Source organism: Balaenoptera ricei, chromosome 1 (genome assembly GCF_028023285.1).
Source record: "Balaenoptera ricei isolate mBalRic1 chromosome 1, mBalRic1.hap2, whole genome shotgun sequence".
Classification (NCBI taxonomy): domain Eukaryota; kingdom Metazoa; phylum Chordata; class Mammalia; order Artiodactyla; family Balaenopteridae; genus Balaenoptera; species Balaenoptera ricei.
Genome location: NC_082639.1, coordinates 133,971,353 through 133,998,672, shown reverse-complemented (window position 1 = coordinate 133,998,672; position 27,320 = coordinate 133,971,353). Strand labels below are relative to the sequence as shown.

Sequence of the window (27,320 nt, the reverse complement as noted above, 5' to 3'; positions counted from 1 at the left end):
TTTGTTTGCTCTTTAGTTCTTCTAGGTCCTTGTTAAATGTTTCTTGTATTTTCTCCATTCTATTTCCAAGATTTTGGATCATCTTTACTATAATTACTCTGAATTATATTTCAGGTAGACTGCCTATTTCCTCTTCATTTCTTTGGTCTAGTGGGTTTTTACCTTGCTCCTTCATCTGCTGTGTATTTTTCTGTCTTCTCATTTTGCTTAACTTACTGTGTTTGAGGTCTCCTTTTCACAGGCTGCAGGTTCATAGGTCCCGTTTTTTTCTGGTGTCTTCCCCCAGTGGGTAAGGTTGGTTCAGTGGGTTGTGGAGGGGACTGGTGCCTGTGTTCTGGTGGATGAGGTTGGATCTTGTCTTTCTGGTGGGCAGGACCACGTCTGGTGGTGTGTTTTGGGGTGTCTGTGACCTTATTATGATTTTAGGCACCCTATATGCTAATGGGTGGGGTTGTGTCCCTGTCTTGCTAGTTGTTTGTCATAGGGTGTCCAGCACTGTAGCTTGCTGGTCGTTGAGTGGAGCTGTGTTAAGCACTGAGATGGAGACCTCTGGGAGAACTTTCACCATTTGATATTACGTGGATCTGGGAGGTCTCTGCTGGACCAATGTCCTGAACTTGGCTCTCCCACCTCAGAGGCACAGGCCTGACACCCGGCCGGAGCACGAAAACCCTGTGAGCCACACAACTCAGAAGAAAAGGGAGAAAAAGAAAGAAAGATAGAAAAAAATAATAAAATAAAGTTATTAAAATTAAAAAAATTATTAAAAATAAAAAAATTTTAAAGTCATTAAAGAAAGAAAGAAGAGAGTAACCAAACCAATAAACAAATCCACCAATGATAAAAAGTGCTAAAAACTATACTAAAAAAAAAAAAAACCAGACAGACAGAACCGTAGGACAAATGGCAAAAGCAAAGCTATACAGACAAGATCACACAAAGAAGCCTCCACATACACACTCACAAAAAGTGAAAAAGGAAAAAATATATATGTATATATATAGTTTTAAAAAGGAAGAGGGCAACCATATCAATAAACAAATCTACCAATTGTAATAAGCTCTAAACACTAAACTAAGATAAACATAAAACCAGAAAGAAATTCGGTGCAGAAAGCAAACCCCAAGTCTACAGTTGCTTCCAAAGTCCACCGCCTAAATTTTAGGAAGATTTGTGGTCTATTCAGGTATTCCACAGATGTAGGGTACATCAAGTTGATTGTGGAGATTTAATCCACTGCTCCTGAGAGGCTGCTGGGAGAAATTTCCCTTTCTCTTATCTGTTCGCACAGCTCCTGGTGTCGAGCTTTGGATTTGGCCCCACCTCTGCGCGTAGGTCGCCTGAGGGAGTCTTTTTTCCCCCGCCCAGATAGGATGGGGTTAAAGGAGCAGCTGATTAAGGGACTCTGGCTCACTCAGGCCGGGGGGGGGGGGGGGGGGGGGGGTACGGAATGCGGGGCGAGCCTGTGGCGGCAGAGCCCGGCGTGATGTTGCACCAGCCTGAGGTACACCGTGTGTTCTCCCGGGGAGGTTGTCCCTGGATCACGGGACCCTGGCAGTGGAGGGCTGCACAGGCTCCCGGGAGGGGAGGTGTGGATAGTGACGTGTGCTTGCACACAGGCATCTTGGTAGCTGCAGCAGCAGCCTTAGCATCTCAGGCCCGTCTCTGGGGTCCATGCTGATAGCCATGGCTTGTGCCCACCTCTGAATCTCGTTTAGGTAGTGCTCTGAGTCTCCTCTCCACACGCACCCCGAAATAATGGTCTCTTGTCTCTTAGGCAGGTCCAGACATTTTCCCAGACACCCTCCCAGCTAACTGTGGCACACTAGCCCCCTTCAGGCTGTGTTCACGCAGCCAACCCCAGTCCTCTCCCTGGGATCCGACCTCCAAAGCCCGAGCTTCAGCTCCCAGCCCCCACCCACCCCGCCGGGTGAGCAGACAAGCCTCTCGGGCTGGTGAGTGCTGGTCGGCACCAATCCTCTGTGCGGGAATCTCTCTGCTTTGCCCTCTGCACCCCTGTTGCTGCACTCTCCTCCGTGGCTCCAAAGCTTCCCCCCTCCGCCCATCCCCCCGTCTCTGCCAATGAAGGGCTTTCCTAGTGTGTGGAAGCTTTTCCTCCTTCACAGCTCCCTCCCAGAGGTGCAGGTCCCGTCCCTATTATTTTGTCTCTGTTTTTTCTTTTTTCTTTTGCCCTACCCAGGTACGTGGGGAGTTTCTTGCCTTTTGGGAGGTCTGAGGTCTTCTGCCAGCGTTCAGTATGTGTTCTTAGGAGCTGTTCCACATGTAGATGTATTTCTGATGTATTTGTGGGGAGGGAGGTGATCTCCACGTCTTACTCCTCTGCCATATTGAAGGTATGGACTGAGCGGCGGCAGAAGCTCAGCAGGTCCTGGCGTGCGGCAGTTGGGTCTCCATCTCCACATTCCCCAAATGCTCCAGCTGCACGCTCCACCACGGCGATCGACGAGGTCATCCCCAGTGCGGAGCCTGGACCAGGGTGGCTGTGGCTGCAGCACTGGCTGTGGGCACGGGAGGGGTGGGGGTGGGGCTCATCTATTTAAAGCTCAGATAACTGGTATCATTGAAAGGGCAAGATAATTTGCCTAAACTTCTAAAACCATAGCTAATTATTATAATTGAAGGTGTAAATATGGCATTAATTACAAAGGAAAAAATAACAGCCAAGTTTGCGATCTGTCGATAATAGCAACTATAACAGTCAGCTAGGATGTGATGTTTGAAAGAAATACATCTTCAGGAACTAGATATGAGTGTGAAGGCACAAATATGTTAGTCCTGTAGCTATCCGCATATAATACAAATTAAATAAGCAGACCATTTCTTATATGGCAATTTTTACTTAATTGGAATTTGAATGTTTTAAAGCTCTGAAAACCTTCTCTCCAAAAAAAGAACCATTATGTAAATGCCTAGAATCATCAGCCATTTCTTACCAGAAGCCATAATAACTACCTCTCTGAATGAGAGAATAAAACAAAGTAAAAAGGAGAGTGTTTTATTCATATGCTGGCAGTTAAATCAGTGCTATTAATAACGAGAAATAGAAATTATAACTCCCTAAGAGAAAAGAATCATAATTTGAAATATAGAAATGTATTACAGTCCAGTCATAGAAAGTCCTTTGCTTTCTATAGCAGCAAAGTAGTAACCGAATAAGTTATCTGGTGATTCACATTGTAAAATAACTCTCTTCAAAATAACCAATAAATTTACTGATCAACCTATTTAAGTTTCATGTACTAAATTTCATGTCATTAAGTTTTCATAGAACATAAACTTCCACTGTATTTTCACCCACTAAAGTTTATACTGGGTAGGATCTCACAAGACCTCAAATTCAACGTTCAGTGGAGATGTAGAGGGACCAATTCATTCATTCAAGAAGCATTTAAACAAATGCCTACCATTTTACTGGAGTTACACTTAGGTGCTTGGTATACAAATATAGTGGCCTCTGCCCTCAAGAAGTTCACTGATTACTAGATAAGAGAGCCAGATAAACACTAAGTTACGGAACAATGTGATCAGTATTGTTAGAGTAGACTCTGTAAGTGCTACGGCACATAAGGAAAAGCAAAAATAATTAAGGGAAGGATGATGTTAGAGAAGGGTGATAGAAGAGGTGGCATCAGAGCTGAAGCTTACCAGGAGACAAAAGTGCATCAGAAAGAGAGGGTGACAGAAGGAATTCCAGTCAGAAAGAACAGCCTGAGAAATGCTGTGCTCACTGTTGCTAAAATAGAGGATTGACTGAACAACACAGAAGAAAATGAGACTGGAAAGATAGAAACAAACTCTGAAGGCTTTGGGGAGAAAGATCAATATCCAGGAACCTAAACAATTCTAAATAATCTATTTATATTTTAGGTAAAACAATTGTCCACTGCCTTGTCAGCACCTCTATCACTTGAACTTGTATTGCTGCAGTCTTCAAGATAAGATTCTTACAATGTTTTTTTTTTCACATATTATATTTCCCTGCTCAGAAATCTACAATGGCTTTGTCTTTAACCATGAAATTCCGAACTCCTCTATCAAGTTTTCAGTGTTCTCCCTAACCTGGCCTCACTCTGCCAAGTCAGGCTCATTACCATCATGAATGGAGACGTCTGCTCACTGACTCCTGTGTAATCCACCCTCAAGGCCTAATTTTAATTCTGCCTCTCCCCAGCTTACCCTCCATTTGTCTGAAATATACATCAGATCAAAGCACCTTCTCTAATGACTCAAACCAGTTTGAACTCCTTTTGCATTGAGAGTCACAACCGCACAGCTTATCACTGAATTGTCAATTCTGCCCTGTGTCTCCCACTACAGAAGCTATGGCTTTACTTGAATCATATGTCCATGAGGCCTTGCAAGTACTGGGAAAACTGTACAAGAATTATGTGGTGATGTATCAAACAAACAAAAGTTCTAGTTGACATGGGGAGCACAGAACATATTTTTTAATCTTTTAAATGAGTATGGAAATCTTGATTTTTGTATACTAACTTTCAGAGGACATTAACATTTTGATTATTTTAATGTCCTCTTTCTAGTTAGTCATCACTGCCATTACCATCCAAGTCATCTCTATATGGTACAACATGGTATATGAGAAAGAAAAGACACTTTCTGAGTGAAAAATGCACAACCTAGCAATGAAAGAGAGACTACATTGGGAAACTACTGCTTAGAAATTCACAATGTCAGCTTACAGTACTATGCTTTGAACACCACGTATATTTCAAAGAACAGAAAACTAAAGACCACAGTGCTATGCATTGACCAAGGTCACACAACAAATCAGCAATACATTTTCTTGCACCAAGTTTTGCTGCCTTAGCAGAAAATCTGCCTCTTCAGAAATATGATTATTCAGAAGCACATTTCTTTAAAAATAAATTAAAACTTCAGAGAATCAGAATGCTTTTGCCAAATATAAGCATACTTCGGGAACAGAAATGCAAACAGATGACAAAGAAGGCTTTTATAATGCAAAGCATTGCATGTAAAATATTTCCAGGTTCGGTTTCTATTTCGGTACTTCACCACTTATAACCAAGTAGGCACCAAGTCCTACATTCATCAAAAGAGGTAGAGATACAAAGATTTGCCTGCCTTGAGGTCAAAATGTGAGTTCTATCAAAGTAGCTATCATGTTTTAAGTGAAAAAAACAAAACAAAAACAAGAAAGAAGATCAATCACCAGGATCATTACAACCAATAAAGCAACCACCAAGTCTCATTGTTTGAACTAAGGACTCAGCAAATATGGGACTAGTAGAGTTTACAATATCTTAAAGAAAATTTAACCTTAGGAAAGTATGTATGTGATTAGTCACATTGTGTTATTACCTAGCATTTCTGGGAAACCGTGTATAGAATCCCAAGCATGAGTAGGATGGCATGGCATACCCTCCGTCCCCCATCCCCCAAATAAGCAGCAGTTTCTGTACATGACTAAGCCACAGATTGACAGCAGTTGGGTAGATGGACATATAATATTTTTAACAGCTTTACTGAGGTATAATTGATATACAATTGTATTAGTCAAGGTTCTCCAGAGACACAGAACCAGTAGGATACAGATACATAGAAAGAGATTCATTTTGAGTGATTGGCTCACACAATTATGTAGGCTGAAAAGACCCATCTGCAAGCCGGAGGCCAGGAAAGCTGGTAGTTGAGTTGCAGTGCAAGCCCAAAGGCCTGAGAAATGCGGGGGAAGGGGGAATTCCCATCCACACTGGTGAGGGTGATTTTCTTTACTCAGTCTATCAGTTCAAAAGCTAATCTTCTCTCTTCGGGAGACACTCTCACAGACACACCCAGAAATAATGTTTTACCAGCTATCTAGGCATCCCTTAGCCCAGTAAGGATGACATAAAATTAACAATCACAACAATAAACCACATATATTTACAGTATACAATTCAATGTTTTGACACATGTATACGCCTATGAAACCATCACTTTAATCAAGATAAAGAACATATCCATCTCCCCCCAAATTTCCTCATTGTAATCCCTTCTTTCGGCCCACTTTCCCCCCAAAACCACTGCTGTGCTTTCTGTCACTATAGATTAGTCTCCATTTTCTAGAATTGTAGAATCATATAATATGTACTATTTTGGTCTGGCTTTTTTCACTCTGCATAATTATTTGGAGATTCATCCATGTTGCTGAGTGTATCCATTGTTTATTCCCTTTTATTGCTGAGTTGTATCCCATTGTATGGTCATTCCACAATTTGTTTATCCATTCACCTGTTGATGAACCCAACTTGGATTGTTTCCATTATTTGGCTATTTGTGTACAAGTCTTTGTAAAGACAAATGCATCAGTTTCTCTTGAGTGAATACCTAGGAGTGGATTGGCTGATCATACAGGTAGGTGTGTGTTTAACTTTTAAAGAAAGTGCCAAACTGTTTTCCAAAGTGGTTGCACCATTTTACATTAGATACCAACAAAGCACGAGAGTTCCAATTCTTTACATGCTAGTCAACACTTCGTATGGCCAGTCTTTTTAATTTTAGACATTCTAATAGGTGTCTAAAATAGTGATACCTCCATCTGGTTTTAATTTCCATTTCCCTAGTGACTAATGATGTTGAGCATCTTTTCATGTGCTTATTTGCCATCCCTCCTTATGCTTTCACTGGCAGTTCCACTCTCACCACCCAACCCTTGGTAAATTACTGGTCTTTGTTGCTGGATGGAGAAGCACATCTAACATTTCTATTCACACATTTAGCTAAAACTAGGACCAAATATTGGTAGGATAATGTTCTTCCGTTACTAGTACAATTAGTAATATCTTACAATATTTAAAATATATTCTACAACTTCCCATATTAATATCATTTTATAAATGCAGCAGCTATTTATTTCATGAAATAGTAAATTCTTGAGATTTCCCTTTAATTACAAAAATAACATGATTTGAGTTTTTAGTAACTTTGATGCTTTTCTCTTTTGCAAATAAAATAAGAATATTCTCTTTAATACAAAAAAACAGATAAAATCTAAGTGAGGTAGCTATATTTTCACTTCCTAACCAATATGCCTAAACAAATTACATAATTGAGGAAGTCACATAATACTGCATTTTTTCAGAGCTCTTGAATGCTTGAATACTAGGAAGCAGAATAGTTTTCATAATTTAGTTGTAGTTTACAAATCTTGACCTTAGTACTTCCTCTATCTGGATTCTGTTTTAACCACAAGAGTTACTTATAGTGTTTGGTCGGATTACCATTTAGGAATTTGGCTCCTTCAGGAAACTCATCTTTTTTAGGACGTATGTTAACAGGAGTTCCAGCAGAACCAGTAACATGTAGTAGCTGTTTTCCTTGGCAGCACTTCTTTCAATTCCCCATGTTATCAGAGAAGAGCTGCCTTCCCTTTTCTAAAAGTAATCAGATCAATGAGAAGCTCATTCAGATGTGAGCTTATATATATATATAAGGTGGACATTTTCATCTTGGCGTTGGTCATTTGACAGTCTATCATATTACCCTTCCATGCCCAAACACCCAGAACTCTAAAAAACAAAAATGATGGTTTAACTTAGGCACTCAAATAAAGAAATATAAGAGTTCTTAACCCAGCTCACTCTTAAAACATCTCAGTATTTACTTCTCCTACTTTCCTTATCCATTATAAATTAGTACCTTGATTAAAAATTTAGTGACACTGCTTAAATTGTCAGGGCTGAAACATTTTACCAATAAAAATGTATGTCTGTATAATGTGTTAACACTTTTCCAAGTATTTTCAAATACGCTATTTTACTTCCCTGAAATGTTGTATTTGTTTCATCACCTGTCAAGCATATTCAAATACTGTCTGTTCACTACAAGTGGAATGTTTTAAAGATTAGAAATAATTTATAAAGCATTCCGAACTAACTGAAGATGGAATTACCTTAGGGTGCTAACCTTGGGGAGAAGCACAGCTACAGTCACCTAACTGGTGTGGTTTTAAGAGCTTGAAAAAGCCCCTATAGATTAAAAACAAACAAACAAAAACCCTTCCCAACAGAAAATTCCGCTGGTAGAGATTAATTTCTATAACGTAAGGCTTCTCATTTTTTTTCTGTTAAAATGCAAAGACCTTTGGGATATTAACACTTTAAACTGTATCAGTTACTTGTATCTGAGCGTAAGTGAACTTATCAGATGCTCTTGGAAAGGCTTTCCAGGTGCTAATAGGATTTGAAACCTCAGGGATCTGGGAGAGATGAGATAACATAAGGAGTAAAAATGAATGTAAGGAGTAAAAATGAATGTAGATATGGCAGTTTGGAGCCAAAGGAAACAAATTTAATTTGCTTAAATACTTTATTATTTTATCTTAGATAAATTTTGAAATTCTACATAAACAGTAAGGAAAGTAATTATTATTAATATACCTAAAATTATTATTGATAAAACTTCTAAGTCAAATAAAAAAGCTCCAGTATTTGCTATGAAAAACTGATTTTTCTCAGCCTGTTATAATGAAATTAAAAACACTTAAGCTATGAGTAGTACTTTTTAAAAATATGTAGGCCCAGTCAAATTAGAAACCTTGATGGATAATGCACACCCCTTTCCCCAACATACACATACCCAAAACTTGCCATAAGATATTAACCTAAGGACAGTATAGCAGACACACACACAAAACTCCTACCAACTACAACTCTTGAGCTGAGAATAAGGCTGGAGGCATAAGGGGAAGAAATGAAGGCTCAATCCAAATGCAGCCCCCTGATCCACAAACCCCAAGAACTACAAACCCCACCTGTCTACCACTATGCTGCCATCAGAGTAATCCCACCACTGCCACCAACTGAAATGGACATGTAATGGATAGTTCACTGAACTGCACAGTATTCATATTCACTCACACATTTGTCACAAGTTCACAATTACCTTATTATCTAGCCAACAAGTCAGCACGGAAAGGATGCTTATCAATCAGCATTAGTTTAGCAGAGTGCCCCTAATCTCCCTCAAGCCTGTGGAAATACACGGGTGGGAACCCCAGGTATCAATAGCCTACACAAGATGGCCCTTAAGTAAGGGGCTATTCACTTGCTTTCTCATCTCTCTAATAATCTCTTTCTTGGTTAATTAGCTAAAGGTATTTAGTTAAAATAATTTAATTTTAACTTAAAATTATAGATGTGCACCACACATTTATGTAACGTGTTTAAACAACTACCCTTGTGAGGTTCTTAGTCTTGGTATCATCTAACATTTAACTCCCACTATAGTTAGAATAATTGAAGCAAGGCCACCTATTTTAGGTAGATGTATAATCCTTAGAGCGAGGAGAGGCCTCATGAACTAATTTAGCTTCCCTACTAGTCATGCCATTATTCCTTAGGAGACCAACTTTGGGATCGTCTTTTCAACAGCCAAGAGCTGATAAAGCAAGTACCAATAAATAGTCCTGATGATATTCTACTAAGATTGACCTCTCCCCTGACAAACACAGCCATATTAGTGGTAACCATCTTCAGAGTCTAATGGAGGTAAATTTTAAGGTGAGGTTCTAAACATGACAATTATAAATCCAAGTCCTTTCTCAATTCAAAGCCCTTGCTAACACATCTACCTTGCAGCCTGGTAAAAATTCCCTCTGTTACCTAAAAATATATGGATTTTACATCCTTATAAATAGCTCAGAGGCATCATCAAGATTCTAGCAAAACTGGTGTTTTTAACTTGGGAGAAAATGCTTCACTCATTTGATATTCTGTATTTCTTTGGTAGCTTCCATAATTGGGAGACATATTACAACAACAACAACAAAAAAGAGGACAGGTGAAGTAAACAGTTTGAGGTAAACTCTTTATCTGGGAGGTATAATTGTAAGATTTTCTTCATGACCTCAGAGCCATAAACGAATGCTCAAAAATAACCCTGGCAATGTTTTCATAAGCAGTGAAAACCAATGTGATCTCAATGCTGATCGTTAACAAGCAGGGTTAATGGTTAACTGAGTCTCACCTCCACTTCCGGCCATGATAGAGTATCAGGATTCAGATTTACTCTCCCACCTTAAACAATTAGAAAATATGATCAAATATATGAAAGAACAATGTTCAGACATTGGACAACAGGCAATCAAGACAGTAATTCCTGCGAGTAGGGAAATCAACAAGGTGAGTGCTTCAGTTGCTCCAGGGCATTGCCTGGAGACCACAGCACAGAGAGGAAGAACCCAAACAGACTTCAATGGTCTCACTAAGATAAAAAGACAGAACTCAGACTTCAAGGAGGCCAAGGCAGCTAGAATTTTGTGGAGTGAAATACTGATGAGAAGGGGGCTAAACAGAGAGAATGTTCCAGAGACCCTTAGAGGAGTCCCCCAAGTACCGATCAGTGAACACATGTAAGGACAGTACCTAGGCTGGAGGAAAGAACCACTAGAAAGGAGCAGAAGGAATGATATCCAGAGCTCACAAAATGCATGGAGTAGTTGGTGTTCCAATGAGCAAGAGTGGAAATGCCTACTAATATCTGGGACTTCAAATAGAGTCAATAATGAGGTCAAGTTTGCCCTTGACTAAAGGCTGCTCTGAAGCCATCCTAACAAATTTTAAAAGTAAGCCTCAAGAAGATCAAATGGATGCCTGTTAACTGCACATGAGAACAAAGTCCAAAATTACTAAAACAATATCCAGCACAACATGAAATTCACAATGTCCAATATCTAGTCAAGATTACCAAGCATGAACAAAGCATGAAAATATGACGCATAACCAGGATAAAATTCAATCAAGAGGAACAGAAACAGAAATTACAAAGAGGTATTCCATATGTTCAAGAAGAGTGAAGAAACCATGAAGTTGATGAGGAGAGAAATGGAAAATATTTTTAAGAGCTTCTAAAGATGAAAAACACAATAACTCAAATGAAAAATACACTGGAAAAGTTTAATAGCAGACTATTCCACTGCCAACTCCCATTGTTCCCAATCTTATCCCCTTGTTTCAGAGCAAAATGAAAATGAAAATTATTTTAGAAATGTACTTTTTAGTAGTTTTTAAACATGAAAAAAAAAAAAAAAAAACTCTTAGGCCACCGATCCAACTTCTACCAGTTCATTCTCTTTGCTTCTACTGTCTACTCCCTGTACTCCTCCATTGCTGAATAAATATATACCATGAATTTTAAATCTTTGAAATAGCCTCTCATAATTACTCACTAAGATCTTTAAGAAATTGACTTTAATAATAAAGTATGGGTTGAAAAAATTCATTTTCTGAAATCCTCCTTTAAGAAACATTTGAATTTGTCCCCTTACCAAATTTTAACACTTTTTCTAATGGTTAATTCTTCTATTTCTGAACTGTTTATCTTTCATCCATATATCTCTGCTGTATATTATCTATTTAATAAATTCTTACCTAAATAAAACCCTATGAACGAAAAAATGCAAATAATTGGATGTTTTTTTCCAATTTTGCATCATCCTTTTTGAAAAAGACGCAATAGAGCTTCCCTGGTGGCGCAATGGTTAAGAATCCGCCTGCCAAAGCAGGGGACACAGGTTCAAGCCCTGATCCGGGAAGAGCCCACATGCCGCGGAGCAACTAAGCCGGTGCACCACACTACTGAGCCTGTGCTCTAGAGCCTGCAAGCCACTACTGAGCCTGCGTGCCACAACTACTGAAGCCCACGCGCCACAACTACTGAAGCCCACGCACCTAGGGCCATGCTCCGCATCAAGAGAAGCCACCGCAACGAGAAGCCCACTCACCACAACAAAGAGTAGCTCCCGCTCGCCACAACTAGAGAAAGCCCGTGCAGCAACGAAGACCCAACGCAGCCAAAAAAAAAAAAAAACTAAAGTGAGAAAGACAATTCCATCCACTGTATTACTTATACAGATATTAAAAAATCAGTTTCTTTAAACAGTAATCAAGACGAGAATAACAGTAAAACAATTGAAGAAACATCGTGTGCAGGACACAAACTGGCAACTTCTCTGTGTGGCACACTGTGGCCATTAAAATCTGTTTAATGAACACATGAATGAATGAATAACTGCAAAAACATGAAGATAAAAATTTACAAAACAAATACACTTTGGGGAAAAAAATGAGAAGAAATTCCACCAGACTTGCAGGAGATTGTTAAAATTAAACCAACACCATTAATTGAAAAGTACTTAATGTGAATTTAGTTCATTTTGCAAAATAAACACCTTCAGTTAGTACAAAAGCATCTTATAAACCAGCAGAGTAGCTCAACTATGATCTGTTCCTATGCTGTTCAGACAACAGAACAACCAGTCTCTTCCAGTTGGAGACCATACCATTCAACAGTAGCAGGGTCAAGTGACTACTGAAGTCAATGTTACACAGAGAGGAGGATGCAGGCTGTGGCAGCAGGAAGGGTAAAACAAGCCCCACGGAGGAGGAGAAGGCAGAGAAAATGCATTCTAAACTACTTGACTCACCTAACAAATGCAAATACAGAGGACATCCTTGATCTAAGATTACTATCGTCAGAAACCCAAAGGGAAAAAATGAGAGCAGGAAGGGGCGGATAAGTAATAATTATTAGTTGGCTATAGCCATGGTCATGATGTAAAACAAGTCTATTCGTTTTCTTTCTATTAAAAAACATCATACCCCCTCCTCTCAGATTTAAACAGGTATTAACAACTCTACAGTTTACCTCTTGGTTCTCTTCAATGTCAATTATTTCAAGAAAACCCATTTTTTAAAAAATGGGAGCAAGGAGAGAAATAAAAAGAGAGAAAAGCCCCCAAATTAGGAAACCTGATGTCTCTCTTCTATCTAAACACTTTAAGCAGACATAAGCCTAGAGTAAATATTAAATGGACCAAAAGAGTCTAAGGTTAGAGGACTATAGTTTTTGGTTTGGAAACTCAAGGCATATAAAAGCCTCAATACCTTCTCTCTAAAATAGAATAGAGACCTAAAAAACAACAAATTATTGCCAACTCAAAAGTCTTCTTAGCCTCACAATCAGGAGTAGTAATTCTATTGAAATGTATTATTCCTTCATTTTCTTTGAGGAGAAATATGTAATACCTTTTATTTACTTATTTTCTTCATAAATGGAAATGTATGTGTTGTTAAAAGGCAGTCATCTAACCGTGTAGAAATAAAATTTGGGTCAGGCTTGCTTAGAATAGCTCTTTGACTTTTCTCTAAATTTTGAGAGTTGAGTGAAAATTTCTCAACTTTGTTTTGGAAGGTACATAACTGAGCTACTAGAAATTCTAAGTCTATTAATAAACATATAGCCAATATTTAAACTGAGAAAAAAAGGGTAATGAGAAAATTGGTAGAAAATAACAGTTTCAGAGTGTTGTCAGCAAAGAAAGAGAAACGAAAACAGAAAAAAATTTTGAATATAACCAGTAATTCACAGTGGAATTCCAATAACCACATATAAGGACAAGTTTGATTTCTTGAGTTACACAAATATTGAAAGAACAACCAAACCAGATTTAAAGTAGGTCTTGTTGAAAGTCCTAAACAGCACTAACTACCTTATTTCCTTCTCAAAAATAAAGTTTATAGGAACCCTGAAAGAGAACCATCTGGCCTATGAAATAGGTTATAAATTTGGGAATATTTCAACACAGCCCTACTCTAATACATGTTTATAGCCTCTACATCTCTATCCATTTAATAAGAATGTTCTTCGACCTAGGACTTCTGGAAGCTCATTTATTATATTATGTCCAATATTCATGGAATAGTAACCCAAAGCATCCTCCAGAAAGGTGAAACCCTTTGATCCCTCTATGCCAGTGATCCTCAAACTTCTTGGAAAACTTAACAACCCCCCTCTGTCCAACTCCCCCACCAAATATTTCTAATTTATTTTTGATAGTTACATTTTCCAGAATTAAGATTATGTGCTTGATAACTATGTGACATTCCATGGGGTCAGTGGGAATTCCTGGGCTTATCAGAAATCAAGTAGGAGGACCCCAGCTCCAAGGAATGAGTGGAGATTTCTCCTGGATGGTTCTTACATTTCTACATTTACACCTGGAAGGAAAGTCAGTTATGTTAACAACAAAACTTGGCGTTCTTAGAACCTCAACCTCTGATAGTCTTTGAAGATCCTGGGGCTCTTAAAATACCAGGGCCAGATGTGCTGGTGTCTGAGCTAGATGCCCAGACAGCAGGAGGAGAATACAATACAGCATTGAATGAATGCCTGTTATATTCAAAGCACAGAGCTTAGACCTACAGAAAGACTCCATGACCAAATATTTAGACAACTTTTTAAAGAACAGTAGGTAATTCCTCAACAAAAAGATCCTATTAAAAGGAAGCAGGAAAGGTATTTGGAGAAACAAAAGATAACAACAGGAAAATAAGTAGATGAAATTGTTATAATTGTTTCTCAAAGTGTAACTCAAAGACCAACAGCTTTAGAAGCATTCTGCAGTAGTTCTTTAAAATGCAGAACCCTGGGCCCCACCCCAGACCTACTGAATCAAAACCTCTGAGGGTGACGCTCAGCAATCCTCACGGTATTTTGTGCACATTAAAATTTAAGAGTAACTATATTCAAGGGACTTTAAACTATGAGTCTGCACTTTTTGTGGTAACCTGTACTTTATATGGAAAGCAACAGGGAACCAGCACTGGAGCAGAACAAGGTCAAAGCTGTAGTTAAGAAAGAATGTTTTCAGAATCACGTTTGTTTTCACCATGTGGTTAACTTGTTATGATGAAAAAAAAATAAACATTTCACCCTCTGCAAAAACAGACTATCTTATGCTAAAATAATCAACCTTAATTAAATACAGATATTTAAATGCAAAACAAAATGAGAGGTAGTTTTAAAATATTTTCAGTGTTGTTATTCAAAACAGTACTTGAACTTTTCCACTAAGTATGTGTCAGTCTAATTTATGAAACTAGAAAACAAGGCCTGGTCACTGTACATAAATCAGGATTTAAAGTCGAACTAATGTATGAACTTCTTTAAAATACCTCACCTGTGAAAAGTTGACATTTTTCTCTAGAATTAATTATTCCCTGGCTATTGTAGTAGGAAACAGTCTCCTGAAACACCCTTTGGCTCAGTTCCACCGGGACTCACAGTACTCTCCATGCTGACCTGAAGATGGACTCCATTGTGCAGCCCATCACTCAGAACACAGTGATTCTCCACCTTCAAGCCTTCCTGACGCTTCTCAGACCTGCTGCCTGAACTTTGTGTCTCCACCTCATCCTGTTAGTTATGTGGTGCCTTGGAAACAAATTTTCTGTTACTGAGCATCTTTATTAAAATGCTTATTTATAGCAACTCTAACCAAGGACCCAAAATACTGAATAGTAATAAGTTTTTAATAAATTACAAGTCTTGGGCAGTTTTTAAAACAAGGACACATGTTATATTGTGCAGCAGATGCAATACAAAGGTGGTAAATCAAATTTTGATGAATTATTATACTTGACACACATAGAAGTGCCAAGGAAATTTTCCACAAAAAAAAGAATACTTCAGTAATTTGAACAATTACCTTTAATGTATCCATTTTGTAATTTCTGATTTTTAATACCTTCTTTTCTTACATTATTGTCATTGAAATAAAGGAGAGTGAGGGAATATAACAGCATTTAGAGAAATATTTTAACAGAAAAGTTCTCCAGGAGACAAAATCACTCGTCCTTAACCATGACCTACAGGCTTTACTTGTATCAGTCCTTAACAGTAACTTTTAATGCAGAGAATGACTTGGATTCTGATGTCTTAAAAAAACACCTCTCCTTCAGAGGGCATATCAAACTCCAAATGGATAATTTCTTAAAGTAGTGACACTTTCAGTATACTCAGTAGTTCATCAAAGTATTACACTCAGACACTTGCTTTCTCAGTCTGACATGTCATTTAACCAGTAAACAGTAAGAGCAGGTGTTGAAAAGAAGGAAACCAGTGGTATGCTGGTAAATGTTTAATAGCTGGCACCGTAGGGAGGAAAAAGTCCTGATTTGTAGCATTTGACCATTTCTGTACTGTAAATATTCCCACCATGACCAACTTCAAGCTACCACCATGATGTCACTGATTACAGAGATGGGAAGACAGGTGCACAGCCTGATTGTGGGAGCTGGCGTAACCCAGTTTCAGCACGGCACCAGAGGGAACCCCCAGGCACTGAAAACTGTCTTCTTCTGTTATGAAGACCTTCTCCCTACTTCCTTGCTCTTGACACTGCAGTCCTCACCCAACACCTTACCAATGCTTTGTCCAAGTCTTGCCCTTCCAAGCCATACCTACAGAAATACCTCTCTCTGAAACCAAACTACCATGATATCACTTAAAACTGTTAATAAAATAGAGGTGGTGATTTTGCTCACCTTTCTCACAATACTGAGTGATTTCTTGGAATGCCCTCTGTGACAAGTACTAAATGTCCTAAAACAAATTACGTAGAATAAGGCATAGCGCCTATAATTAATTTTTGACTTGGTTTAGCAACTAATAAAACAGCAGGTGGAGACAAACAGTTAAATATTACTATATGGGCGTTATGTTGGAAATTAGATGATAATTGTGAATTAACCAATTTCTATATTTATTATTCATATATTTATGCTCCTTTACATTAAAAAATACCCTATAAAAATATAAAGTGTGTCCTGAAAATATAAATCAAGCAGTTCGAGTTTCTTATTTTAAAAATGCAATATTAACAGGGTCAGGAAGATACTAATAACAACCCCCACTCCTACCAACAGTGTAGCCTTGGACAAACAGATTAACCTTGCTGGGGCTCTTTTTCTAAAATGGGAATCATGATATGTATCTCAGAAGTTTCTTGTAAAGGTTAAATAAAAGTATCTTCAGGGACTTCCCTAGTGGTGCAGTGGTTAAGAATCCACCTGCCAATGCAAGTGACACGGGTTCGAGCCCTGGTCCGGGAAGATCCCACATGTCACGGAGCAACTAAGCCCGTGTGCCACAACTACTGAGCCTGCTCTCTAGAGCCCGCGAGCCACAACTACTGAGGCTGCATGCCACAACTACTGAAGCCTGCGCACCTAGAGCCTGTGCTCCACAACAAGAGAAGCCACAGAAATGAGAAACCCGCTCACCACAACTAGAGAAAGCCCGCACGCAGCAATAAAGACCCAGTGCAGTCAAACATAAAAAAAATTAAAGAAACATAATAATAATAATAAATTTTTTAAAAAGTATCTTCAAAGTGCATAGTGCTGATACATAATTAATGCTCAAAAAAATGGCAGCAAATTATTATTATACTTTTCTCCATAGTCACTGTCCTGGGCTAGCAATCCTTTTATAAAAGTTTCTAGAGTTATGGCAGGAAAATCTCTGCATTAGAACACTAAGCATCTACATGGTTTTGAATATTCCCCATGTGCATGACACCCAGGCCTCAGGACCCAGTGCAACCACAGCCTCAAGTCTAACCTTGCCCAGGCTCTTACTACTCATGGCTGCTGAACTCCTGAGGTGAAGGCATAATCCTTTGTAATAAGCCAGGCTAGCAGCCCTCCTTAATCGGAAACAGAAACCAAAATGCATTTTTAAGAGTATCCAAAGCTAACAGAAGAAAGTCAAAAGACAGAGAGAGTGTTGCTCAATTTATTTTATGCTGACTAGTATAGCTTTCACTTGATAACTCTATAACACCTACAAGATAGATGTGTATAGAAAGAAATGTAAATAACCTAAATAAATTAGTGAAATTACTTTAACAGTACAGTAAAAGAATAAGGTACTATAATCAAGTATATCTTGGGAATGCAAGGATGCTTAAATAAGAAATCTATAAAGGTAAGGGTGAACATATTTGAGTTTTTTAAAAGATAATCTCAATAAATGCCTAAATGCATTCAATAAAATTATATACCTATTTATTAGATTTTAAAATCTTTTCAAAATTAGGAATAAAATAGTTCCTTACCAGGAAAAACAAATAGCAAATAGCATATGCATAATTTAACACAAGAGGCATTTTCATCAAAGGAGCAAAACATGGTTCTGGAAGTCTTGATCAATGTAATAGGGCATTAAAGAGAAATGAAAGACATACTAATGGAAATAAAAAGATAATCATTATCAGCAAATACTTTGTCTCCTACTTCTCCTAGAGAAAATAAAGTCATCAAACAAGGAATCCACTACAAGTACAGACTTATCTGCAGTTTCCCCCATATTTTCCACTTTCCATTTGGTTGCAACAAAAGAGGTATCCCTTCACCCTCTTCATGAGTAAAGAAATTATCCTACCACTTTTCAATCTCTGAATCACTCTATCATTTCTTTCTCTTACATTCAATGACACCTACTTTAAGGTCCTAATCCTCCTATCATGTCCCCTTTTGAGGTCCCTAGCCCACAAGACCCTACCAAATGAGCTTTTTCCCTGTTTCAGGAACATCGTCTCTCCTTACCCCATCTCCTACTCCCCTTCCTCACTCACTCCACCTCCAGACCTACTGGTCTCCCTGTTAAACTTCAAACAAATAAGCAGCTCCCACCTTAGAATCATCTAACGTCCCTATGCCTACACAAATATCATCACGGCTTGAATGTCCACCTTCTTCATCCCCTAACCTGCTGTGTGTTTGTTTTGCTTTTTTTTACACTTCCTGTTGGTTTCTCCACAAGAACATAACCTCCATGATGACAGGGATATTTGCCTGGTACACAGGAATCACTCAATAAACATTGGTTGAATGAATGCATCTATCAAAAGAAAGTAGTATTTATGGAACTTATCCCAGTTAGGATAATGAAGGCACAAGTAAATTGCATGAACAGTGACATATATCCCCCCTTGCTTCTTTTTGCCATTTTGTTAGCTATCCATCAACCCAAGCCTATAGTCATACCCCAGACTTCCCTGTGAACAGTGTACCTTTAGGGTAAAAAAAAAAGGAGGGTGGCAATTCTTAGCTGGCATCAATTAGAGTAGAGTACTGAAATGCAAAAGCCCCATTTTGAGGTTCCTGAAGGACTGTCGGGATAGTAAGTTTTCCCTGAGAGGAGAATTTCTAGTCCACTTCACATGAAGAGAGAGGAGGGGCATGAGGTATGATCCTCACTGATTAATGGAAAGTAGTGAAAGAACGGTCAGGGGCTTAGAAGGGACAAGATTGGGAGACTGTTGACAAAAGGGTATAAGGAAGAAGCATGTGATGTTCCTTCTCAAAGGAGCTCAATGTGTAAGAACATCTTTCCCATGTCAATACTCAACAAAAAGCCCCCACTGCAACAGAGCTTATTAATATTCTGGTCAATAAGTCTCTTCTCTCAGCCATCCCAATATTTGCATAAGTATTTGTTGAATAAATTAAGAAATGCAAATAAAATTACTATATAACTAATATACCCAAGAGAATCAATTTAAAATAGTTTAATCTGTCAAACATAGAGTAAGATGGTTAATTTAAGAATTAAAATTAAAAATAGCAGCTTTTACATAGATCAGCAATTAGGAGTCAGACAATATAATGGAAAAAAAAAAACATATTCAAACTACAAGAACAAAAATAAATATGAACACCCTAACTAGAAATGTATGGACACTGTACAAAGACCATCAAGAATTTTATCAAAGTAAAAGAAAATGTGAGTAAAGGAAAGAATATAGCATGGTCTCTGTATTGGAAAAAAATAATAATATTTTAAAGATATTGATTATTCTCTAATGAATCTATTGAAGTTAAAATAATTCTAGTGGCAATGGTTTTGTCTTTACAAAATTATTCTAAACTTTGACACAAATAGAAAAGAAACCCTAAATAAAAATAAATTATGGGAATAGAAAACTATCAACAGTGCATCCATACATGTGTAGATTTGAGGATCTGGCATTTTAGTCGGACCTAGAAGAACTAAAGAGCAAACAAACAATGATGAATAACACAATAAATGAAATTAAAAATTCTCTAGAAGGAATCCATAGCAGAATAACTGAGGCAGAAGAATGGATAAGTGGCCTGGAAGATAAAATAGTGGAAATAATTACCTCAGAGCAGAATAAAGAAAAGAGAATGAAAAGAATTGAGGACAGTCTCAGAGACTTCTGGGACAACATTAAATGCACCAACATTCGAATTATAGGGGTCCCAGAAGAAGAAGAGAAAAAGAAAGGGACTGAGAAAATATTTGAAGAGATTATAGTTGAAAACTTCCCTAATATGGGAAAGGGAATAGATAATCATGTCCAGGAAGCACAGAGAGTCCCATACAGGATAAATCCAAGGAGATTTACATGGCAAGACACATATTAATCAAACTATCAAAAATTAAACACAAAGAAAAAATATTAAAAGCACCAAGGGAAAAGCAACAAATAACATACAAGGGAATCCCCATAAGGATAACAGCTGATTTCTCAGCAGAAACTCTGCAAGCCAGAAGGGAGTGGCAGGACATATTTAAAGTGATGAAAGGGAAAAACCTACAACCAAGATTACTCTACCCAGCAAGGATCTCATTCAGATTCGACGGAGAAATAAAAACCTTTACAGACAAGCAAAACCTAGACCAGCTTTGCAAAAAAAGCTAAAGGAACTTCTCTAGGCAGGAAACACAAGAGAAGGAAAAGACCTACAATAACAAACCCAAAACAATTAAGAAAATGGTAATAGGTACATACATATTGATAACTGCCTTAAATGTAAATGGATTAAATGCTCCAACCAAATGACATAGACTGGCTGCATAGATACAAAAACAAGACCCGGGGCTTCCCTGGTGGCGCAGTGGTTAAGAATCTGCCTGCCAATGCAGGGGACACGGGTTCGAGCCCTGGTTTGGGAATATCCCACATGCCGCGGAGCGACTAAGCCCGTGAGCCACAACTACTGAGCCTGCGCGTCTGGAGCCTATGCTCCGCAATGGGAGAGGCCGCGACGGTGAGAGGCCCGCGCACCGCGATGAAGAGTGTCCCCGCTAGCCGCAACTGGAGAAAGCCCTCGCACAGAAACGAAGACCCAACACAGCCAAATATAAAATCAAAATAAATTGATTAATTAAAAAAAAAAAACAAGACTCATATATGTGCTGTCTACAAGAGACCCACTTCAGACCTAGGGACACATACAGACTGAAAGTGGGGGGATGGAAAAAGATATTCCATGAAAATGGAAATCAAAAGAAAGCTGGAGTAGCAATTCTCATCTCAGACAAAATAGACTTTAAAATAAAGACTATTACAAGAGACAAAACAGGACACTACATAATGATCAGGGGATGAATCCTAGAAGAAGATATAACAATTGTAAATATTTATGCACCCAACATAGGAGAACCTCAATACATAAGGCAAATGTTAACAGCCATAAAAGGGGAAATCGACAGTAACACCCCACTTTCACCAATGGACAGATCATCCAAAATGAAAATTGATAAGGAAACACAAGCTTTAAATGACACATTAAACAAGATGGACTTAATTTATATTGATAGGACATTCCATCCAAAAACAATAGAATACACATTCTTCTCAAGTGCTCATGGAACATTCTCCAGGATAGACCATATCTTGGGTCACAAATCAAGCCGTGGTAAATTTAAGAAAATTGAAATCATATCAAGTATCTTTTCCAACCACAATGCTATGAGACTAGATATCAATTACAGGAAAAAATCTGTAAAAAATACAAACACATGAATGTTAAACAATACGCTACTAAGTAACCAAGAGATCACTGAAGAAATCAAAGAGGAAATCAAAAAATACCTAGAAACAAATGAGAATGAAAACACAACAATCCAAAAGCTATGGGATGCAGCAAAAGCAGTTCTAAGAGGTAGTTTATAGTAATACAATCCTACCTCAAGAAACAAGAAAAATGTCAAATAAACAACCTAACCTGACACCTAAAGCAATTAGAGAAAGAAGAACAAAAAATACCCAAAAGTTAGCAGAAGGAAAGAAATCATACAGATCAGATCAGAAATAAATGAAAAAGAAATGAAGGAAACAATGCAAAGATCAATAAAACTAAGGGTTGGTTCTTTGAGAAGATAAACAAAATTGATAAACAATTAGCCAGACTCATCAAGAAAAAAAGGGAGAAGACTCAAATTAACAGACTGAGAAATGAAAAAGAAGTAACAACTGACACTGCAGAAATACAAAGGATCATTAGAGATTACTACAAGCAACTCTATGCCAATAAAATGGACAACCTGGAAGAAATGGACAAATTCTTAGAAAAGCATAACCTTCCGAGACTGAAACACGAAGAAATAGAAAATATAAACAGACCAATCACAAGCACTGAAATTGAAACTGTGATTAAAAATCTTCCAACAAACAAAAGCCCAGGACCAGATGGCTTCAAAGGCGAATTCTATCAAACATTTAGAGAAGAGCTAACACCCATCCTTCTCAAACTCTTCCAAAATATAGCAGAGGGAGGAACACTCCCAAACTCATTCTACGAGGCCACCATCACCGTGATACCAAAACCAGGCAAAGATGTCACAAAAAAAGAAAACTACAGGCCAATATCACTGAGGAACAGAGATGCAAAAATCCTCAACAAAATACTAGCAAACAGAATCCAATATCACATTAAAAGGGTCATACACCATGACCAAGTGGGGTTTATCCCAGGAATGCAAAGATTCTTCAATATACGCAAATCAATCAATGTGATAAACCATATTAACAAACTGAAGGATAAAAACCATATGATCATCTCAATAGATGCAGAAAAAGCTTTCAACAAAATTCAACACCCATTTATGATAAAAATCCTCCAGAAAGTAGGCATAGAGGAAATTTACCTCAACATTATAAAGGCCATATATGACAAACCCACAGCCAACATGGATCTCAATGGTGAAAAACTGAAACCATTTTCACTAAGATCAGGAAGAAGACAAGGTTGCCCACTCTCACCACTATTATTCAACATGGTTTTGGAACTTTTAGCCTCAGCAATCAGAGAAGAAAAAGAAATAAAAGGAATCCTACTCGGAAAGGGAGAAGTAAAACTGTCACTGTTTGCAGATGACATGATGCTACACATAGAGGATCCTAAAGATGCTACCAGAAAACTACTAGAGCTAATCAGTAAATTTGGTAAAGTAGCAGGATACAAAATTAATGCACAGAAATCTCTTGCATTCCTATACACTAATGATGAAAAATCTGAAAGAGAAATTAAGGAAACACTCCCATTTACCACTGAAACAAAAAGAATATAATACCTAGGAATAAACCTACCTAAGGAGACAAAAGTCGTGTATGCAGAAAACTATAAGACACTGATGAAAGAAATTAAAGATGATACAAACAGATGGAGAGATATACCACATTCTTGGATTGGAAGAATCAACATTGTGAAAATGACTGTACTACCCAAAGTTATCTACAGATTCAATGCAATCCCTATCAGATTACCAATGGTATTTTTCACAGAACTAGAACAAAAAACTTCACAATTTGTATGGAAACACAAAAGACCCCAAATATCCAAAGCAATCTTGGCTCCCTGACTTCAGACTATACTACAAAGCTACAGTAATCAAGTTAGTATGGTACTGACACAAAAACAGAAATATATATCAGTGGAACAGGGTAGAAAGCCCAGAGATAAACCCACACACATATGGTCACCTTATGTTTCATAAAGGAGGCAAGAATATACAATGGAGAAAAGACAGCCTCTTCAATAAGTGGTGCTGGGAAAACTGAACAGCTACATGTAAAAGAATGAAATTAGAACACTTTCTAACACCATACACAAAAATAAACTCAAAATGGATTCGAGACATAAATGTAAGACCGGACACTATAAAACTCTTAGAGGAAAACATAGGAAGAACGCTCTTTGACATCAATCACAGCAAGATCTTTTTTGATCCACCTCCTAGAGTAATGGAAATAAAAACAAAAATAAACAAATGGGACCTAATGAAACTTAAAAGCTTTTGCACAGCAAAGGAAACCATAAACAAGATGAAACGACAACCCTCAGAATGGGAGAAAATATTTGCAAATGAAGCAACTGACAAAGGATTAATCTCCAAAATATACAAGCAGCTCATGCAGCTCAATTATCAAAAAATAACAACCTAATCCAAAAATAGGCAGAAAACCTAAATAGACATTTCTCCAAAGAAGATATACAGATTGCCAACAAACACATGAAAGGATGCTCAACATCTCTAATCATTAGAGAAATGCAAATCAAAACTACAATGAGGTATCACCTCACACTGGTCAGAATGGTCATCATCAAAAATCTACAAACAATAAATGCTGGAGAGGGTGTGGAGAAAAGGGAACCCTCTTGCACTGTTGGGGGGAATGTAAATTGACACAGCCACTATGGAGAACAGTATGGAAGTTCCTTAAAAAACTAAAAATAGAACTACCATACGACCCAGCAATCCCACTACTGGGCATATACCCTGAGAAAACCATAATTCAAAAAGAGTCATGTACCACAATGTTCATTCCAGCTCTATTTACAATAGCCAGGACATGGAAGCAACCTATATGCCCATCGACAGATGAATGGATAAAGAAGATGTGGCACATATATACAATGGAATATTACTCAGCCATAAAAGGAAACGAAATTGAGTTATTTGTAGTGAGGTGGATGGACCTAGAGTCTGTCATACAGTGTGAAGTAAGTCAGAAAGAGAAAAACAAATACCGTATACTAACACCTATATATGGAATCAAAAAAAAAAAAAAAGGGGGGGTTCTGAAGAACGTAGGGGCAGGACACGAATAAAGACACAGATGTAGAGAATGGACTTGAGGACACAGGTAAAGGGAAGGGTAAGCTGGGATGACGTGAGAGAGTGGCATGGACATATACACACTACCAAATTTAAAATAGATAGCTAGTGGGAAGCAGCCGCATAGCACAGGGAGATCACCTCTGTGCCTTGTGACCACCTAAAGTGGTGGGATAGGGCGGGTGGGAGGGAGACGCAAGAGGGAGGAGATATGGGGATATATGTATACATATAGCTGATTCACTTTGTTATACAGCAGAAACTAACTCAACATTGTAAAGCAATTTTACTCCAATAATTATGTTAAAAAAAAAAGCTCCCAAACTGGGAATGCCTAAAAGGTAGAAGAAGCCTGTATCAGTTTTGGGCAAATAAAATTTTGTTATTCAAACTCTTCAAATTAAAAAAAATAATTAAAATTATAAATAAATAAATAAATCAGTAAATAATGGGGGGAGGACTATAGCCCTGATAGATAGATATTAAAGTAAATTATAAACCTGTTTAAAGTAAAACACTGTAGGGACTTCCCTGGCAGTCCAGTGGTTAAGACTCTGCGCTTCCACTGCAGGAGGTGCGAGTCAGGGAACTAAGATCCCATATGCCGCATGGTGCAACACTATAGTGTTGGCACATTAAAACAAAAAAGATATTCAGAAATAGATTGCACTAAGAGTGGAATATAAGATAAAGGAGACTGGGGAAAAAATTATTTCTTCATATATGAAAATAAATTTCGGACCTAAACGCTAAAAAATTTTTAAAGTATGGAAAGGAAAAAATTATGCTAAATATTTACTTTTTGTTAAATGTAAATGTATAGACTTTATAACCATAAAGAGTAAACCTTCTATACATTAAAAATGATATAACCAGACTATAAATCACCAGAAGGGCAGAGACTTTGTCCTAGTCACTGCTATATCTCCAGAGCTTCAAATAGTATCTGGTACATTGTAGATTTGTAAGCAATTTACTTTTTCCAAATGACATTATTCAAGTCCATTCCTTTGGATCAAACTTCGATTTTTTTACATTAAGAAATGGTTTAAAATGTCTACAATTTCTACCCAAAAAGTGAGCTGAATTGTGATAAGGATTGCATTGACTCTACCTATCAATTTGGGAAGTATTGCCAACTTACATTAAGTCTTCCAATCAGTGAATATAGGATGTTTTTCAAATTATCTAAATAATAGTTTGTAGTTTTCATAGTATAAGGTTTGCTCTTCTTGTTAAATTTATTCCTAAGTAGTGTATTCTTTATGATGCTATTGTAAATAGAATTGTTTTCTTACTGCAAGTTTTTGATTGTGCATTGCAAGTGTATAAAATTACAATTGATTTTTGTATCTTTATGTGGTATCCTGTAACCTTGTGGAGTTCATTTATTAATTCTAATAGTTGTTTAGTGACTTCCTTAGGAATTTTTATGTACTTGATCATATCATATGCAAACAGAGATAATTTTACTCTATCCTCTCCAATATGGATGTCTTTTATTTTTTTTCTCTTGCCCAACTGCGCTGGCTAGAACCTCTAGTACAACACTGAATAGAAGTGACAACAGTGGACATCCTTGTCTTATTCCCAATATTAGAGGGAAAGCATTCCGTCTTTCACCATTAAGTATGCTGTTAGCTGTGAGTTTTTCATACATGTCCTTTATTAAGTTGAGGAAGTGCCCTTCTATTCCTAGTTTGCTGAGTGTTTCATGATGGAGTATGGGATTTTCTTAAATGTTCATTCTAAGTCTATTGAGACAATCCTGTGATTTTTGTTTTCATTCTGTTGATATGATACGTTACTTGATTTTCAGATATTAAATCAATCTTGCATTCCTGGGATAAAACAAACTGATTCTCAAATTCACATAGAATTTTAAAGGACTCAGGATAGCCAAAACAACCTTGAAAAGGAAGAACAAAGTAGAAAAACTCATACTTCTGAATTTCAAGTACAAAGCAAGGGTAATTAAGAGAGTATGGTACAGGCACAAATACAGAGATATAGAACAACTGAATAGACTTGGGAGTCCAGAAATAAACCCATGTATCTATGGCCAATTGATTTTCAATGAAGGTGCCAAAAAACATACAGTGGAGAAAGAATAGTCTTTTCTAAAAATGGTGCTGGGACAATTGGATATACACATGCAAAAAATGAAGTTGAACTCTTACTTTGTACCACTTATAAAAATTAACTCAAAATGGATCAAAGGTCTAAATGTAAAATCAAAACTGTAAAATTATTAGAAGAAAACATAAGGGTAAACCTCCATGACATTGTTTTTGCAAATTATGAAGCATGAACTTTACAAGTGTTTCAGTCTTAAGCATTCAAAGAAATTGTTAGGAAAAGTAGTAAAATCCTCAAAAAGCAATGGGCAAAGATAAAAAAAAAAACAGCCAATTCACAAAAGAAGAAATACAAATACCAAATAAACGCACACAAAAAATTCCACATCACCAGTTACTGAGAAACAAAAATGAAAATAAAGCTCATTTGCCTAAAAAATTACCATGGTGTTAAGGAGAGGGCCAAAAACAGCACATTAGATATAG

General features: G+C 37.5%; 1 protein-coding gene across 9 annotated transcripts in view; it reads right to left on the bottom strand.

Moving 5' to 3' along the window:
* The window catches only part of DNM3 (dynamin 3), a 576,309-nt gene that overhangs the window by 451,745 nt on the left and 97,244 nt on the right, over positions 1–27,320 (bottom strand). The window lies entirely within an intron of this gene.